This window comes from Sander lucioperca, chromosome 6 (assembly GCF_008315115.2).
Source record: "Sander lucioperca isolate FBNREF2018 chromosome 6, SLUC_FBN_1.2, whole genome shotgun sequence".
Taxonomy (NCBI): Eukaryota; Metazoa; Chordata; class Actinopteri; order Perciformes; family Percidae; genus Sander; species Sander lucioperca.
The window spans coordinates 25,382,350-25,400,722 of record NC_050178.1 but is presented as its reverse complement, the minus strand read 5'-3'; the positions used below and the strand labels follow the sequence as shown (position 1 = coordinate 25,400,722).

At 41.8% G+C, this 18,373-nt stretch overlaps 1 long non-coding RNA gene across 1 annotated transcript; it reads left to right on the top strand.

Moving 5' to 3' along the window:
• The first annotated feature begins 909 nt into the window (after positions 1 to 909).
• On the top strand, positions 910 to 14,547 carry LOC116052804. Its single transcript, XR_004105652.2, has 3 exons — positions 910 to 1,142; positions 5,965 to 5,969; positions 14,536 to 14,547. It is a non-coding gene; the product is annotated as an uncharacterized LOC116052804 (long non-coding RNA).
• Positions 14,548 to 18,373: the final 3,826 nt, after the last annotated feature.

Below are 18,373 nucleotides of genomic sequence, written 5' to 3'. Positions count from 1 at the left end.
CATATTTGGGTGGCAGTAGCTCAGTCCGTAGGGAGCTGGGTTGGGAACTGGAGGGTTGCTGGTTCAAGTCCCCGTACGGACCGAAATACGGAGGTGGACTGGTAGCTGGAGAGGTGCCAGTTCACCTCCTGGGCACTGCCAAGGTGCCCTTGAGCAAGGCACCGAACCCCCCTTACCGCTCAGGGCGCCTGTTCAGCAGTCGCAGCCCACTCACTCTGACATCTCTCCATTAGTGCATGTAAAAGGACGTGTGTGTAATAACAACAACAGAGTGTAAACTGTAATTTCTCCATTGGGGATCAATAAAGAGTATGAATTATATTATTAAAAAAATAATGAGTCTGAGACCTTTTGCTCAAAAATAAATTTGCTTCCTGGCAGCGTTTGCCCGAGTCTGATTTCATACTTCAGTGAAGGAAGACTCTTCCTCATTGACTTCAGTCCAACGCTTTGGTTATTAAGTTACTAACTAACCGTACGAGGCCATCTACTCTTGGCAGCGTGTCTGTAACGGCGCACATCAATTAACACATTACTGAGAGTAGCTGCAGGTCAGAAAGTGGAGAAACGCAGCCGCGGGAACACGTCCACTCTGCACTGCGGGTACTGTTGGCATGGTGAGCTGCTGGCACTGCCAACCTTCATCTGTCATCCAATTCAATGTGTGAGTGGAACTGTGTGTGTGTGTGTGTGTGTGTGTGTGTGTGTGGAGCCAGTTGGCCAACCGATCCCTCACGCTGTCACACACTACATTTGTTACGAAATAGTAAACAACTGAAACATAAGGTAACACGCTACTTGAAGGTATCAACATAATCGTGACATGACACTGTCATAACTATGACATGACACTGTCGTGAACGTGTCATAAACGTTATAAACAAGTCATAAACGTTTACAACTTCTGTCATTAAGCAGGGCTCAACATTAAAAAAAATCCATGGAAAATCCATAATGATAACTAGATAGGCTACTTAACTAGAAAATGATCTCAGATTAGGGGGCAGTTCACTGAGGAGTGATGGTTAAGGTCTTGATTACTGAAACATAATCAGTGTCCTGATTGGTGGAAAATGCTTGCAGAAAGTAAGGCCTGTTGTCAGGTAAACATGTCACTGTCAAAGAGCCTGAAGCCAAAAGTTGTGGAAAACAACAGCTTTAATGATGAATGGATTGATAAGCAGGCTAGCATTCGTCCTGTATGCCTAATTTGAATTTTTGCTGTTGCAAAATAATACAACCGGCAACATCATCAAGAATGAAGAACGCGGCGTCATTCACGTACTTTATTAAGTAGCCACATGTATCTGTTTTGGTCTTATAATACATCCATAGGTTTACCGCTCCAGCAGAGAGGATGGGTCGTTAAGACAGCTTGTATTCAAATGAATTGGTTATAAATTACCTGAGGTGAAAATGTGAAATGTTAGCTAACATTCACACGCTTCGCGCCACTCTGTATGACGTTTGCTGATGCAGCAGACAGAGCCACAGTCACTGGCCCGTGACTGGCCAATCAACTAGCCCAACATACGTTTTTACTGGCCACGGGCCATCGGGCCATTGCTTATGTCGAGCCCTGCATTAAGTGTCATTGGGTTTTTGTCATGACAAGTTGACATTGTTTGGGTTGTCTTGATTATGACAACTTGACATTAATCAAAGTGACATTACCAGAGGATGTCTTTGTCATGACAACTTGACATGTCATCCTGTTTAATGTCAAGTTGTCTTAATAAGGACACTCCAAAGAAATGTAATGTCAAGTTGTCATGACAAAGACATCTGGTAATGTCATCCTGGTTAATGTCAAGTTGTCATGACAAAGACATCTTCTGGTAATGTCATCCTGGTTAATGTCAAGTTGTCATAATCGAGACAACCCAAACAATGTCAACTTGTCATGACAAAAACCCAATGACACTGAATGACAGAAATCCTAAACGTTTATGACTTGTTTATAACGTTTATGACACGTTAATGACAGTGTCATGTCATAGTTATGACAGTGTCATGTCACGATTATGTCGATACCTTCAAGTAAAGTGTTACCTTATGTTTCAAAGACCAAATGAAGGAACTGGTCTAAAAAGTTATTCGATTTTGGTGTTGGGTCAAATGTGCTGGAGATAAATAACATTTTATTGCAAAATTTGACAAAAAAAGCTTCAATACTTCTACATTAACTGGTCGCCTGTCGGAGAGTATGCTGGTTAGAAGGTGTGCGGGAAGATGTCTGTTCCGTCTCTGTCCGAGTACAGAAAGAATTTAAAGATTGCCAGAGAGAGAGACATGGAGAGCAAATTCAAAAACCACCCACCACACACCGTCGCTCTCCTGATTCAGCAGGTTTAGACCTCCCAGGGTGCACCGAGGCCTGCTGAGACATTTAACTAAACCTTGTAATGCACACCAGTCACACGCTCGCGGAAAACAAAAAAAAAAAAGACATATCACTGTACACACACATACACAAACACACACACACCTGTCTTTGTCTCCAGCTGTCTCAAGGCTTCTACTATACTCGGCTCTTTTGACTGTGTGTGTTCATTTGTTAGCTTCACTGAATTCTCATACGTGAACCCATCAACTTCTCTCCTTCTCACATTAAAGATGCTCTATATTCTTGATGGATGAATCCACAATGAGAAAAGCGTCGGTTGTAGAGACAAACCCACAAAGAATGATCACCTGAACGACTCTGCAGTTCCTCGCAGCTCTACGGAGCGTTTTAGCCTCTTTCAGCTTATTGATTTGTTTTTTTTCGGCCCACAACTTTACTGTGTTGGGTCACTTTTCCTGCTCTCGTCAACCTTGTTTCCAGCAGTAACAGGAAACTTCTCTGGAAAAAGCTCTGATAAACCCAGTGGACACAAACAGCAGACACACATAATTAACCGGCAAATAGAGCTGAAAGAAGAGTGAATGGTGGGTGGCCAGACACATGACTCTAAATAAAGACCAGTGTTGCTCCATGTGCGCCGGATGTGTAGAGGAGCAACAGCACCATCAATCAACTGCCTGTTGGCTGGCCCTTAATGGCCAAAAATACAATAAAATAATTCTTTAAACAGGGCAGAAATAAAGCAATTTCAATGCTGAAACTTGCTTTGTTGCTTTGCATTTTGCCAAATATAGTTCACTAGAGCTGGGCAATATGGAGAAAATCAAATATCCCGATATGTTTGACCAAATACCTTGATATCGATATTGTGATGATATTGTAGGGTTGACAATTAGTGCGTTCACAAAATATGCACACAATGAGATTTTTGATAAATAATCATCAGTTATGTTGATATAATAAGTGGGTAAAGGCAAATAATAGAACAGCTAGAACAGTCTGGTGTGTTCAGAAAATGACATCACTCTACTGTAATGCAGCCTTTAAAACCAGGAAAAGACAACACTTCAACTCAATATCAAAGTAATTAAAAAAATAAAGTTTGTATTTCACTCTAATCCATCTCCTGTGGTCAAAAAAATGTTAAATTCTCAACACCAGAAGTTTATTTGGGTAAACTGTTGAACCAATTTTCCACCGACATGCAGTAGGACATAGTAAGGACGGTCTTTGATTAGCCAAGACATGAGCCTTTTGAGGATGCCACCATGAGGCCATTTTGTCTGTTCAAGCTCACATATTGTAAAAAGGGAGATTTTCATGTCTCTTTTATATTGAAACAGGTCGAGGTGCCATATGAATACTGTGAAAGTATCAAAACGCTCAATCCGCAGAGAAATGCGTACAGCCTGTTTTTCAGAAACTGCCTTAAAACGAGCCATCTGGACTTTTGTAGGGTTGTGATGTCACAACTGTACTCTATATAGGTAGAAAGTGCCGCTACAGTGCCGTTACAGTCATAACCCCGGCCGCAATGACAGTGCAGAGACTCAGACAGCGCAGCTGCTGAGGACCCGGAAACGCTGAACAATCAGAGCAGAGTGGGTTCAAAAACAAGACCTTGCTTCTCCCACTGATGTATCAGGGCTCTCTCTCTCTCTCTCTCTCTCTCTCTCTCTCACAGAAAATGGCAGATTCTTCTTCTTCCAGTTGAGGTAAATGACTAGTCTTGAATCGAAATGGAGCCCCACTTAATGATTTAGCTGATACGATGGGTGTAGTTAAAGTTTTATAACTAGTGTTCCTATTAATCCGTCCTTGTCTTGAAGTGGCAGCTAATTGCAGTGAATACATTTTTCAAAGTTGACACAGTATTAAAATAAGTGCTCCTCCTCTGTGTCTAACATCAGAGACAGTGCTGACTGCGAGTCTGACTGCTCTACTTCCCTCGTTAACGTGCCTTCATCTCCACATTGTTACATATTATAGTCTGCCGTCTCACCGTGCTGTGTCATCCCAGGGAAAAAAAGCCAGCTCAGCTCAATGATGTCACCTTTCATGTGTCCTTCGTACCCACAAAGGCACCACAGCTGCGTTACGCTCCTCAGGGGAATGGACGGGTGTCGGGTTACACGTCTCATTGATTGTGAGCCGCTGGCTTAGCGGTCACAGTCAAGTCAGCTAACAGCGTGAATCAGCAACTCATCGTTCATCCAGGGAATGGTTCTTCAAAACAAAAGGCCATGGCTTTAAAACAGATAGCTTAGGCATAAATTATGTACTATTCTTCTTTATGGTCATGTTTTATATTGTCCTTTAATGAGCACAGGGGGCCACTTTACCCCGCCCTCAGAGCCATTACGCCTTTAATGTGCCTGATGTTAGAGTGATGTCCATCTAACCGAACTCTAAAATCAATAAGTTTGAAACTATCTGTCCTCTTTGGCCTGATGGAAGTCTGAATGGCACCACACTAAAGTCCCTGCATGTTTTGAACGTTATTTCGGCTTCTGCTTTATGTGGACCAGTGACCTGACAATCTCACAATCCACTTTAGTGAAGGTATCAGAACAATGTATTAATAGTTTGGGATTTCAATTTTTGATATTGATATTCCACAAATGTATTACTGTCAGCACCCCATTGACTGCCGCTGTATAAGAGCGCAAAGAGCCACAAAGGAAGGAGGTTGGGGTGGATTCTTGGGCCCTAAAACACAGGGCTTTCAAGGGCGTGAGTGGAGTTCATGTCCCGGAAGAAGTTAAAGAGAAAAGACAAGACTTTCACCCAGGAAATAGGTGTTCATGTCCTGAAGAAGTTAAGGAGAAAACACAAGACTTTCACCCAGGAAACAGGTGTTCATGTCCTGAAGAAGTTAAGGAGAAAACACAAGACTTTCACCCAGGAAACAGGTGTTCATGTCCTGAAGAAGTTAAGGAGAAAACACAAGACTTTCACCCAGGAAACAGGTGTTCATGTCCTGAAGAAGTTAAGGAGAAAACACAAGACTTTCACCCAGGAAACAGGTGTTCATGTCCTGGAGAAGTTAAGGAGAAAACACAAGACTTTCACCCAGGAAACAGGTGTTCATGTCCTGAAGAAGTTAAGGAGAAAACACAAGACTTTCACCCAGGAAACAGGTGTTCATGTCCTGAAGAAGTTAAGGAGAAAACACAAGACTTTCACCCAGGAAACAGGTGTTCATGTCCTGGAGAAGTTAAGGAGAAAACACAAGACTTTCACCCAGGAAACAGGTGTTCATGTCCCGGGAGTACTACTTAAAGGGGACCGCAGTTTTAACCCAAACCACAATGTTTTAACTAGTCATTTTGGTGTCTAAACTTAACTGTCTCCGCCACAGGACGGTCACCTTTTCTCTGCTAAACTCAACAGTAACGGACGCTGAAACGGCCGTCCCCTAACGGTGCTCTGTACCCGGCTCAGAGTCACCTTTTCTTGGCGAAAATTAAATGTAAAGACGGCTAAACTTAACGGCTGAGCTTCCCCACGTGATCGGTCGGTGGTCGCTGTAATTTCGTGAAATGTCATCAGAATTGTTGTGCATAAGTTTTCTTACAATATCATACAAACCCGTTTGTGAGAATGCATCGATTAAGTACGTGTGCTAGTGCAATCAAACAATCACAGGTAACTTGGGTCAACCTTCAATGAGCAAAAACTTTCACTTGAAGCACTAACATTAATTTAAAAAAAAAGTTTTTTATTATTATAATTTTTAGGGGGGGGCTGAGATGCTTGAGCCCCCCTAAAAGGGTCTAAAGTCACCCATGCAGCAGAGGTTTTGTAGCTACATCAACAACCAAGCCTTTCAAAAGAAATAACGATGAAAACAGAAGATAAACTAAAGCTTAGATCGGGCCCAAAAAAATCAAGCCCGACCCCACCCGAGCCCGTGTACGTTGTGTCCGAGCCCGGCCCGGCCTGACACATTAACTGCAATTATGAGCCCGAGCTCAATTTAAACCCGACAATTCTTTAACACGTGGGCCGTTATAACTGACGTTCTCAACTACAATTCCTTTTACCTGAGGGTAACAGATCAGGGCAGCAACATAATCAAAGCCCTGGAACCATATAGGAGACTTTCTTGTCTCGATCACCTAATTAATACTGTCCTTCGCCACGGTCTGCATGCTGACGCACTGGCCGACAACACGCCGGATATAGGATCATATCTGCTGCTAAAGGACTCGTGTGATATCTGAAACAATCTGGCCTGGTTGCGCAATTATCGAAGACAGCTGCTACAGATGGGGGAGACACGATTTACCTTCCGCTCAAGTCAGTGCAGGACATCCACCCAGAGCTACGGGAGAAGCTGGAGAGGCATAGCTTTCTGCCCTGCCCTGCCCGGCCCGGCCCAGCCCAGCCCGGCCCGACCTGGCCCGACTTCAGGCTCGGGCAGAGAATCTAAACTCTAAGATAAACCAGCAGGACTTACCCAAACCAGAAAGTTTTGAGATGTATGTTACAAAAAAAACACACAATTTAATATTTGGGCCGGTAAAAAATGTACTTGGATTTTCTTTTTATCTACCCGCCCAGGTGAGTCAAAAAGTAGATTTTGGACACTGCTGACAGGGCTTTGATCTTTACAATGTGCCCTGCAAACGTTTGACTCCGTCTGCTTCTTTTTTTAATAATCAAAATTTGGCAAATAAAACAAACTGTGTAGTCCCACCGATGATGTTTATCTCTTAAGAAGTTACAGAGACGATTGGAGTCGTCGCTGTAATACCCATCTGCTCCAAACTGCTGTCAATGCCACTCGCACGCAACTATACACACAAACAAAAGCACTTCAATGCTGCATATCAGGGTTGGGCGAAATAAAAGATATTCATAATGAGACTACAACTTTTGTATTCGGTCAGACTTTGCTATACTGTTCATACAACTGCATATAATATAACAAATCAACGAGCAGGGATTGTTCGTGACGACATTATATTTTCCTACAATTTGTGCTTCAATGCAACTTGATTTGTTTTTAATTCACTGGAAGAGCCAAACGGACATTGCTTCTCAGTGGAATCTCCCAACGTAACTGCATATGTCATGAAGCTTAGCCTGTGGACAAACAGCCATACATATAAATAAAACAACTCTTGGCCTTCACAAACTGTTTCTGGCTGTGACAAACGCACACACATTTGCACCTCATTCTTGTATGCACAGGCACACGCTCTCACACACACACACACACACACACACACACACACACACACAAACACACACACACACACACACAGCGGGATAGAGCTAGGACAAACGAAGCCCGCAGCGAGGCAGCAGACACAGAGCGAGTCGCCTGTCTACTGAATGAGCACAAATAGGTTGAACACACCTTCGACTGTCACGCGAGCCTAAAAAAATCCTCACGAGGCTGACTCTTCATGTGTGTCGGTCTGTAAAATACAGAGCTGTGCGTGAGTGTGAGTCAGAGACAGAGAGGAGGACATGTGGCTGTGTGTGTGAATGTGTGTGATATCACATCCGAATGAATGAGGCGTCTTCATTCATACACATGAAATAAATGGATAGCGTTCAGGTCGATTTTTATGCAAATTCAGATCGACGATTTAGGCACAAAGGTAACATCAAACTGGGGTTAGCCCCTATGTTCCCACAGCCCGATGGTCCCACGGCCCTATGTTCCCACATTTCTAACATTGTCCTTAAAATTAGGTACTGTGTTCCCACAGCCCTATGTTCCCACATTTCTAGGACATTTTCAAAATTAGGTCTTGTGTTCCTACATTTCCCTTCAATTTAATTTAAGTCCTATCCTCCCACAAAATTTTTTAGGGTTAGGAGTTAGGGTTAGGGGGATAAAATCTGATACAAATTTATGAAAAAGGAAATGTGGGAACATAGGGCCTAATTTTGAAAAACAATCTTAGAAATGTGGGAACATAGGGCTGTGGGGACATAGGGCATAAATTTCTGTGAAAAAAAAATTCTTAGAGCTGTGGGAACATAGGCACGCTCCCCATGAAACTGTGACGAAACAATCTGATCCCAAGTTAACTTCTGTCGTCATTTTCTCGAGGCAGACCGGAGACGAGCGGAGCATTCGTCGACAAAAAGCCATGGTGACAATCTGCTTTGAAGTTGTTAATGAGACAATCAGCACGGGGCCGATTAACACGAAAACAGAGGCTGACTCTCTCTGGTGGGCTCTTTAACATGTCGGATATCTGTAACAGCTCTCCGAACTAAGTGCTACTTCATTGTGCCAACTGTCAAAAAATGCACAAAGCAGAGATGAGATTTTAACAGTTTAAACTGTTGACATGAACGTGCACAGTGACTCCTGATGCCGCCAATTAGGGCTGAACGATTTTGGAAAATAATCTAATTGCGATTTTTTTTTTCACCAATATTGCGATTGCGATTTAATATGCGACTATTTTTTAAGCTCTTTGTCTTCTGTAAATCATTGTATAGTATGAACAACACACGATTAGATAGATTCAACAAATCGTTCTTTCCTGGAGGCCAGGAGGATTAAATTAGGTGATGCATGAATTTATATGAATGACATCTTTTATTTAACTACTTGTTGGTGTAAACATTCATATGAAAGTCAGAAACAAATCACACAAACTAAAGTGCAGATTACAGAAATATAAAAACAAATATGTGGCTTTACTACACTTAGTAGTGTTTAGATTATTTAATTGATTGCACATTTAAAACACTGTCTTTGAACTTTATAGACAGTTAAATAAGTAAAAAATATACAGTATATACAACGGTGTATTTTTTACAGTGCACACAGAGGAGCTGCCTCCAGCCCTTCCCCCTCATGAAGTTGCGTGCCGTGTGCATGACAGCGTCAACGTTGCACTTGCTCAGAGAGGCTATGGTTACGTTAGCAGTAGCATGCTGCTGCTGGTCTTGCTGTGGGATTAACTGTACTAATAAAACCGTTGAAACAACGCAGCCACGCTGCTGTGAAAGCTCCCCGAACGTCATTTATCAGAGTCTGGTTGTTACCCCTTCCTCCAACCATTCCCTCCAGAAAAACATGATTATGCGATCGGATAATTCATTGCATAATCAGCCAAATTCCGCATATTTATGCGGGGGCCGCATTTTTTCAAATACGCCGCACTTTCGCCGCATAAATTACCGATTTCCGCGCAAAATATGCAGGGCTTGTAGGATTTCATAATCCCCGCATTTTCGTTGCAAAAAAGTCACATATATCTTAGCAGAAAGTTGAAACATTTTGCGTTTACTTCACACAAGAGCAGCCATTTTCCCCTGTTGCCTTTTGGAACATTATGAAGTGACGTTATGAAGTGACGTTATGAAGTGACGTTATGAAGTGACGTTATGAAGTGACGTTATGAAGTGACGTTATGAAGTGACTTATGAAGTGACGTTATGAAGTAACGTTATGAAGTGATGTAATTACGCGATGTGAACATCATCGAAAAGCTGCAAACCCTGCGATGAAGCCATGATGAAAACGCAATTTGCAAAGTGCAAAGTTCCCGCAATTTCATCGCATAAAATTGCATAAGTATCCCGCATATTCGATCGCATTTTTTAAGAAAACGTGGCGCATAATCAAGGATTTTTGCCGGCAACTATCACAAAAAAACTGTCCAACTCAGAGTTGTTTGAATGACAGAAATCTGCTCAAAGTACGGCGTAGCGTTAGCGTGCCAAGTTGATGTTTTCTCTGCGGAGTGCAATCACAGCCTTTGCGATTAGGAAATCGCTATTTAACATATTGCGATATTATTGCAAATGCAATTAATCGTTCAGCCCTACCACCAATGCACCTTAAACAAATGTCCAAAAAGAATAAGTAGAGAGAAACAAGGTTATAATCGTTAACGAAAACGAACGAAATAACGAAAACTCGGTGGGAAAAAACATTGTCGTTAACTGAAATAAAAATAAAAACGAGGCATTACAAAAAAACGATAACTAAACTAAAACTGTAATGTCTGTTTGCAAAACTAACTAAAATAAAATAAAATTATCGAGTAAATGTCCTTAGTTTTCGTCTTTGTTGATCTTTCATAGAGCAAATAACGTTATATCTCTCCAACCATGATATTTCCCGTATACATGTAGTTTCCGACTGGGAACCCAGAAATCCCGACATTCCACGTCAAATTGAACACAACATGTCCGTGGCTCCGTGCCTCTCGCCTGGCATCATAGTGGTACCGAAAGTCGGAAGAAAGCGGCAGTCCTATTGGATTATGACTGTGTCAGATAAAAAGCGCCTTGCAGTGGAAGGTGGTAAAATATAATATATATATAATTTATTACAGGGAAAAATCCCACGAATTTGAAAGTACATTTGAGAAGCGCACACAAGCTAGGAGGCTAACCTAGCTTACCTTAACAAGGTAAAGGAGAAAGAAAAGCCCCCTTTCCCCGAAACAGAAGCTAACCCCGGTAACGTTACAGGCATGGATGTATGGATACAGGGCATGGATGTATGGATACAGGGCATGGATGTATGGATACAGGGCATGGATATATGGGTACAGGGCATGGATGTATGGATACAGGGCATGGATGTATGGGTACAGGGCATGGATGTATGGGTACAGGGCATGGTTGTATGGATACAGGGCATGGATGTATGGATACAGGGCATGGATTTATGGGTACAGGGCATGGATGTATGGATACAGGGCATGGATGTATGGATACAGGGCATGGATGTATGGGTACAGGGCATGGTTGTATGGATACAGGGCATGGATGTATGGATACAGGGCATGGATGTATGGGTACAGGGCATGGATGTATGGATACAGGGCATGGATGTATGGGTACAGGGCATGGATGTATGGGTACAGGGCATGGATGTATGGATACAGGGCATGGATGTATGGGTACAGGGCATGGATGTATGGGTACAGGGCATGGATGTATGGGTACAGGGCATGGATGTATGGATACAGGGCATGGATGTATGGGTACAGGGCATGGATGTATGGGTACAGGGCATGGATGTATGGATACAGGGCATGGATGTATGGGTACAGGGCATGGATGTATGGATACAGGGCCAGGCAGCATGACAGAGACAACAGCAGGACAGAGAACACTACAGGAAGGCTTTCACCGGCGACCTGACAGCTGCTGGTTAGTAAATACGCAGGAACACCAAAAGCGGGAGGAAGCGTGGGTTAATATGTGGATTGATACTGGGATGTCTACACAACTGTGTGAGTCGACTGACTTCAAAAAGGTTTGCCACTTACACATCACTCACTTACACATTTTGCACATACTGCGTCTTGTGTAGACTGTTGACATATTTATGACCATATGTAGGCTACATTTTATTTACTGGTGTTATTGTTGAATACATGTGAATACATATTTCTAAAATTGTATGATGCTTTTGTTGAGTTATTATTACACAATACTGTTTCTGATATTTTTGAATCCCCCGACAAATAACCCATATTACAAAATAAGACTAAAACTAATAAAAACTAAACTAAAACTAAGCATTTTCAAAAAAATAAAAACTAAACTAAACTAGCAAACCCGGTTTAAAAACTAATTAAAACTAAACTGAATTTGAAAACAAAAAGTCAAAACGAAATAAAAATAAAAACTAATGAAAAATGCAAAACTATAATAACCTTGGAGAGAAAACAGTTTGCAAATGTTCGACCACAGCATAAACTTGAACTCAATCTGGATGTCATGGTGATCTGGGTGTTGACTCAGTTCTACAATTCTTAGACCTAGTCCACGCGTACACAGGTATTATTTTTTAAATGTAGCTTCTTCTATGTGTTTTGGACTTTTGTCCAAGCAAACTGCCTTTTAGGTTCCTAAAAATGTATCTTTTGGCAAACTCCTTCCAGTAGTGAAGATGTTCAGAAACTCTGTTTTCAGAGTCGATGTGTAGAAAACAGTTTTTGTTTCGTAATGTCACACTGCACTGTTGTCTGTCTTTGTGAGGCGTCACAAATGAGGCGACATTTTCCTGCCAAATAGTGCTATTCTAACCTCTAACAGGACTTGTACAGTTACTCTTTCACTATATAGAGGAACAGACGCGCCCAAATGCATTGTACAATTCGTAGTGAAATTCAATCTCTGCATTTTTAACCCATCCTAAGTATTAGGAGCAGTGGACAGCTAGACATACAGTACGTCATCCGGGGAGCAACTTGGGGTTCAGTGTTTTTTGCTCAGGGACACTTTGACATGTGGACGGAGGAGCCTGGGATTGACCCGCCAACCTTATGGTTATGGTGAGACCACTATACCTCCGAGCCACAAGCCACTCTTTCAATATGTGGAGGAACAGACGCATCCAAATGCGCTACGGAGCAATCGATGCACCGTTGCAATACGTAGTTATTGTTTTTTCAGGCTTCTGATTGGCCAACATCATCATCTTCTTTGCGTGATTGGCCAACGTGGCTTTAGGGTTACATCACTGCCTGTTGGTTTGGCATGCTTTTAACAGCACAAAGAGAATTGAGAAAACTCAAAAATACAATACAAAATTACCTGTGTATGTATGGACTAGATCTTGGATATGTAAAATCCTCTCAAAATGCCATTTAATCTACATGGGAAACAATTTCAACAATGTTGCCAATTTGCTGGATGCAGCAGTTTCTCCAGCCAGTGTTTAATGTGTAGTCTCTGACTTGTATCCAAGGGGAATCAATGTTAATGTGTCGAATCAATAAGTAACAACCGGGCAACATTCAATCCTGATTAATGCTGGTTAACCACCTAATGATGTCTGATGATCACAGAACTTCACGTGCCCTCCGCACAGGGGACCAGAGCTTGAGAAACACTTGGCAAACTCACTACAAATGTTGTACAATAGTGCTATGTTTTCCCTTTAATGTGGCATTCATATCTTTTAATTTATACATAAAAAGGAGATGAATTACTTTATTAATCCCCGGGGAGAGATTACATTTTTTTATCCCTCGTTATTTAACACACATAGGATCTATAAACGTGCAGTTGGAGAGATTTCTGCCCATAGTCAGGCACCCCCTGAGCAGTTGGGGGGTTCTCTGACTTGCTTAAGGGCACCTTGGCAGTGCCCAGAAGGTTAACTGGGACCTCTCAGCTACACTAAGTCCCCAGGGACGGAGCTACTGCTGTACGAACACTATGTCACATGACTTTGTGTAATGTAAAAGAGTTGGCACCAAAGCCCACTAACAATATGTTTTTACCTTCTTTTAGCCTCTTTTAACTAGGTATCGAGTATTGAAAAATGCCTTAGCCATTCAATACCCAATTCCAATCCATAACTTAAAAGGTACACTGTGTAGGAATTTCTCCCATCTAGCGGTGAAATTGTATTTTCCATTCAAACGAATAGTGCTCTCTAGCGCCTCGCTTTTTCAAATGTGTGTTGCAAATACGGTAGCCGTTATGTACCAAGAAGCTATAATTCCCTTTTTCGCATTTTTGGCGACGAAGATTCCTTCTCCTGTGGCTCGGCATAAGTATGAGTCTCCGTTATGAACTAAAGTACAGTGCAGGCTTTCAAAGTTGCCGGGGCGGTGACCAGTGCCTCTCACTGATCTCCTTCTCCGTCTCAGCTGGTTTCAGTCACGTGACCCTGGCTCTGAATGAAAACACGTTGTGGATTAGCTAGACAGGTAGGCTAGTGCTCTATGTCCCTCTCAGCCATTAGAGTTTTTCAGAAACGACATGGAAGCCTCCTTGGACTTGCCCGTCCGATGTAAATACAGATAAGAAATTCTTCTCTTACGAGGATAAGTCAGATCATTGGCAGAGGACATTTTACACCAATGAGGACATATTTATGAATGAAGACATTGATTTTAGCTAATAAAATACTTAAAACACTACACAGTGCACCTTTGAGGAGTAACTCTCATCAGCGTCAGTGAGCCAATAAGCATGCAGCATGCTCCTACCAAGATCCAATAATGCTTGTGATTGGCTGTTCAGCGTAGTAATAATACCCAGCCCTACTTTTAACTCCCTACTTTGTTTTCCCACTGCAAACACTGTGTGGTTGCTGCTGTAGGCTGCAGTTTCCTGCGAACAAGCTCAAAGAAGCTGCATTTACAGTATATCACTAAAGCAAATGAATGGGCGGTGAAGAAAATGCAAACAGTATTTAATGTTACATAGAGTGACGCTGTTGTAATGCCGAGGGGAAAGCCCAATGTTAGAGGAGTGCAATGCTAAATCAGTGAAGTGCTCTTAAGAATCTTGCAACTTAGTGATTATTTTATAATCCTGTTCCACCGGAAATACAGTACAACAGTGTGCTGTCAAAGAAAGGCTGCTTTGCAGGAGAGTTATTCTAATGTTAAGAAGTGGATCAACCTCTCAGGGGGAAAGAAACGATGCGTGTGCTAATCTCTGCAGTGATGAGACGAATAAGAACACATAAACACATCCATACCATATACTACATGGCACGCACGCACACGCACGCACGCACGCACGCACACACACACGCACACACACACACACACACACACACACACACACACACAACAGCCATTACTGACTCATAGGCCAGGCCTAATGAGGTCAATGGAAACATCCATCAGTCCATCAAATGGAATTAGATATGAAGAGAGTGATGGATGGTGGGAGGGAAGGAAAGCGTGATAGGGTCAGAGAGAGAGAGAAGATGCAGGAGAGAAAGTGAAAGAGCGAAGGTCAGAGGAAAGAAAGAGAGAGAGAGAGAGAGAAAGAGAGAGAGATGGGGGGGGGATTACAGTAAGATGGAGCCAGTGAGAGTGAAGTATCGTGAAGAATGAAGTACGTGCTGATGAAAAATTGAAACGGGAGGTCTATAATTTATGTTAATTGATGTTAATTCCGACCTTGTCTCGCTCGCTGCGCTCCTACACACTCATTCACGCTTTCCTTAACATGCACGGCAGTGCAAGTAGCCCAGCTGTTGTTAACTTGGGAGCGATACACGCGTTAACTTGGGGCGGGTATAAAGAGTACGGATGCTGCCAAGCACTTTTACTGGATGGTGATACACTGTACATCATTTTTTTTAACATTCGCAGTTTGGAAAACGGAATAGGGAGGCAAAGTCCCTTCACTTCCGGTGGACCCCCATGGGACCTTGTTTTCAGAAAAAATATGTGCCGGGGAGCGACAAATAATGTGTGATGCCATTTAACTGCTGCTTATCCATCTGTGATTTTTCAAATAATCCATTTTAATAGTGCTACAGGAGCTGTAATCCATGTGGAAACTAGTAAACAAAAACACCTTATTGAGGTCACATCAAGATCATGTACAACAATGTTTGCACAGATGTATGTGTTGCATAAACAGGGAAAGCTGTCAAACAACGTAAGATCATTTAATTTTTTTGTGCCACCATTCTCCGATTAATCCAGATGCAGGATGTGTCACACAGAGTTCAGACAGAGTTGATTTAACGGGACATTTTCCTATGTCTTCTTATTTGTTATACAACACAATGCTAGCTGCTAACGTGCACTGAAACGACACAAAGCGTTTAAATAAACGTGTGATCCCAGCCGAAAGGGCAGACCTTTTTTAGGCATTATCTTATTATTTCATCTAAATCAATGTTCAGTGTCGAAGTATAGATTCAACTTGTGACTAGCCTGGCTCAACGGAAGTACAGTTCCAGGATCCAGCCTGTGTGCCGGATGTCCCTCACCTTCCGCTCTCAGTGTGTTGCCGTTCTCAAACTCTGTTGCTTCGGGAAACAACGGCAAACTTCGAGCTGGCGAGCTACGCGCTGTAAATGGCAAATTTGTGACAAACTCGGACCATGCGTGCTGTCCTTTCTCTCCGCCGGACCCGCTGACACATAAAGGTCCCAGTCGACTTGGCACGACAGCTATTTCAGATAAAGCCTTAACGGTTAGCCTTGATGGTTCTGTAAACCCATCTGACCCACATGTGGTGAAACCTGTAGGCTCCAGAGCATCACATTGACCTCTGGCTTGTTCCCGGTCCCTCCTCACCATCAACCACTCAGTGAGGCCCATTATCAGCCCATTATAGTAATTCAATGGGATGCTGTCTGCACGGTAGCCTGCAGGGCACACACACACACACACACACACACACACACACACACAGTCCAGACAAAATCTATAAGCGTGGTCCAAATCCTTTTCTACATACACCTACCAAAATCACAGCCAATAAATTCATGAGTCAATACAAACAAAAACATGAAATAAAAACCTCGATAAATCCACCTAACACTCAAATAATCTAACTCTAGGAAAAGACAACAGTTAAAAAGGGGAACGTCTGATGAAATAGATGATTGATTGATTGATGATGAAACTTTAATTTAAAGTACTTTCCACCCAAAATGAGAAGGCTTCCATCTCTTGGCATTATAACTCTAACTCTTTATGAAGTGTTTGCTTGAAAAGCAGTTATGGTGTGTTCACACCGCCCATGTTTTGCACAAACTCGGAGGCCCGATTACAAACAAAGTCAACGCTAAGTAGGGGTGTGCAAAAAAAAAAATCCATTCGTATTTGAATGTTACGGATTGTTATGGTGGTGGATTACGGAAATGGGTTGTTGACTTACTTAAATAAATAAACAAAGGGCTTTGGTACGTGAAAAATTAGAGATGTATTGTTGTGTATATTGGTTATCCTGTTGTAAAAATATACGATGGATAAAGAAATGAGTTAAAGTGAATGAGGGGTAGGAAACATTACAAGCTTCGGCTTCATCCTACTCCTTTTCGGACAAATTTTTGAAAATACAAATGGTAATAGTATTTTTAATATTATTTGTAAACACTGTATGGATATTGTTCTTTTTCCTTTGGTGTGTTGCTACACACTCTTTATTTTTATATATATATATATATATATATATGCATGTGTATGTGTATATCTATAAGTATATACTGTATGTGTATATGTATTTTTAGTTTTGTTCGAAATAAAAATAAATGAATGAATGAATCGCGATTCAAGCTCTACCGATTCAAAATCGATTCATATTTTGTTTTTTATTGTATGTCTACTGCAATCACATTTTGTGATCGTTTTGTTAAATCGAGAATCGTTTTTGAATCGAAAATCGATTTTCGATCGAATCGTGAGCCTAAAAATCAATATCGAATCGTGACAGTTTCTGAATCATGCACCCCTAATGCTAAGATGCAAACAGAAGCAAATTCGCGATCACAATGTTGTCATTTCGGCATCGGGTTTATTGCGATTTAAAACGGCAAAATCTGAACCTCAAACCTGGAAGCAATATTGTGGAAAGGGGGGCGTTGAGGTGCCTTTGGGGGGGCATTTGTTTTAAGGCGAGTTTACACCAAAGGTTCACAACAACAATACGAGTTTACACTTTAAACTACTTGCAAAAAACAGTGGTCTGTAATTAGTGTATCTTTAGGCTTTGTGTGGTGCAGCCCCGTGCTGCCTTCATGGGAACGGGACGTCAGAGTATCTAAATCTAAAATTAAATAAATAATAAACATGTGGAGCTGTACAGTGTCAAAATAAGGGGTCAAAAAAAACCCCGAAGTATTACAATTGCCACATATAGGAAAGAATGAACTATAATAAAATGTGGCCATTCTGAATGCACATTCTTGAATGCACCACCCCCTTGTTGCTAATTAGTCATTAGTAAGTCAGCTGTTATTGTATTTTTGGCATAGTGTCTCCAGCCATGATGCGATGAATCCTCCTGCGGTGGTATTTGAGTGACTTTAGGTTTGGGTATGTACTAATATTTAATAATAAGCTATTGTACTGTTCAATCCCTGCACTGTTTACTTTTGCACTACCACCATTGCACACACACCATAGCACCTTATCATGGTCATTGCATCACATGGTCAGTCCATGCCAGACCTTTGTAATCACTTCACAAATGGTTAACTCTTTAAATTTCTGTGAGTGATTTTTATGTGTGTGAGATATATGTATGTGTGTTTGTATAAGCTACTGGATGCCTAAAATCTCTCCTATCTATCTATCTATCTATCTATCTATC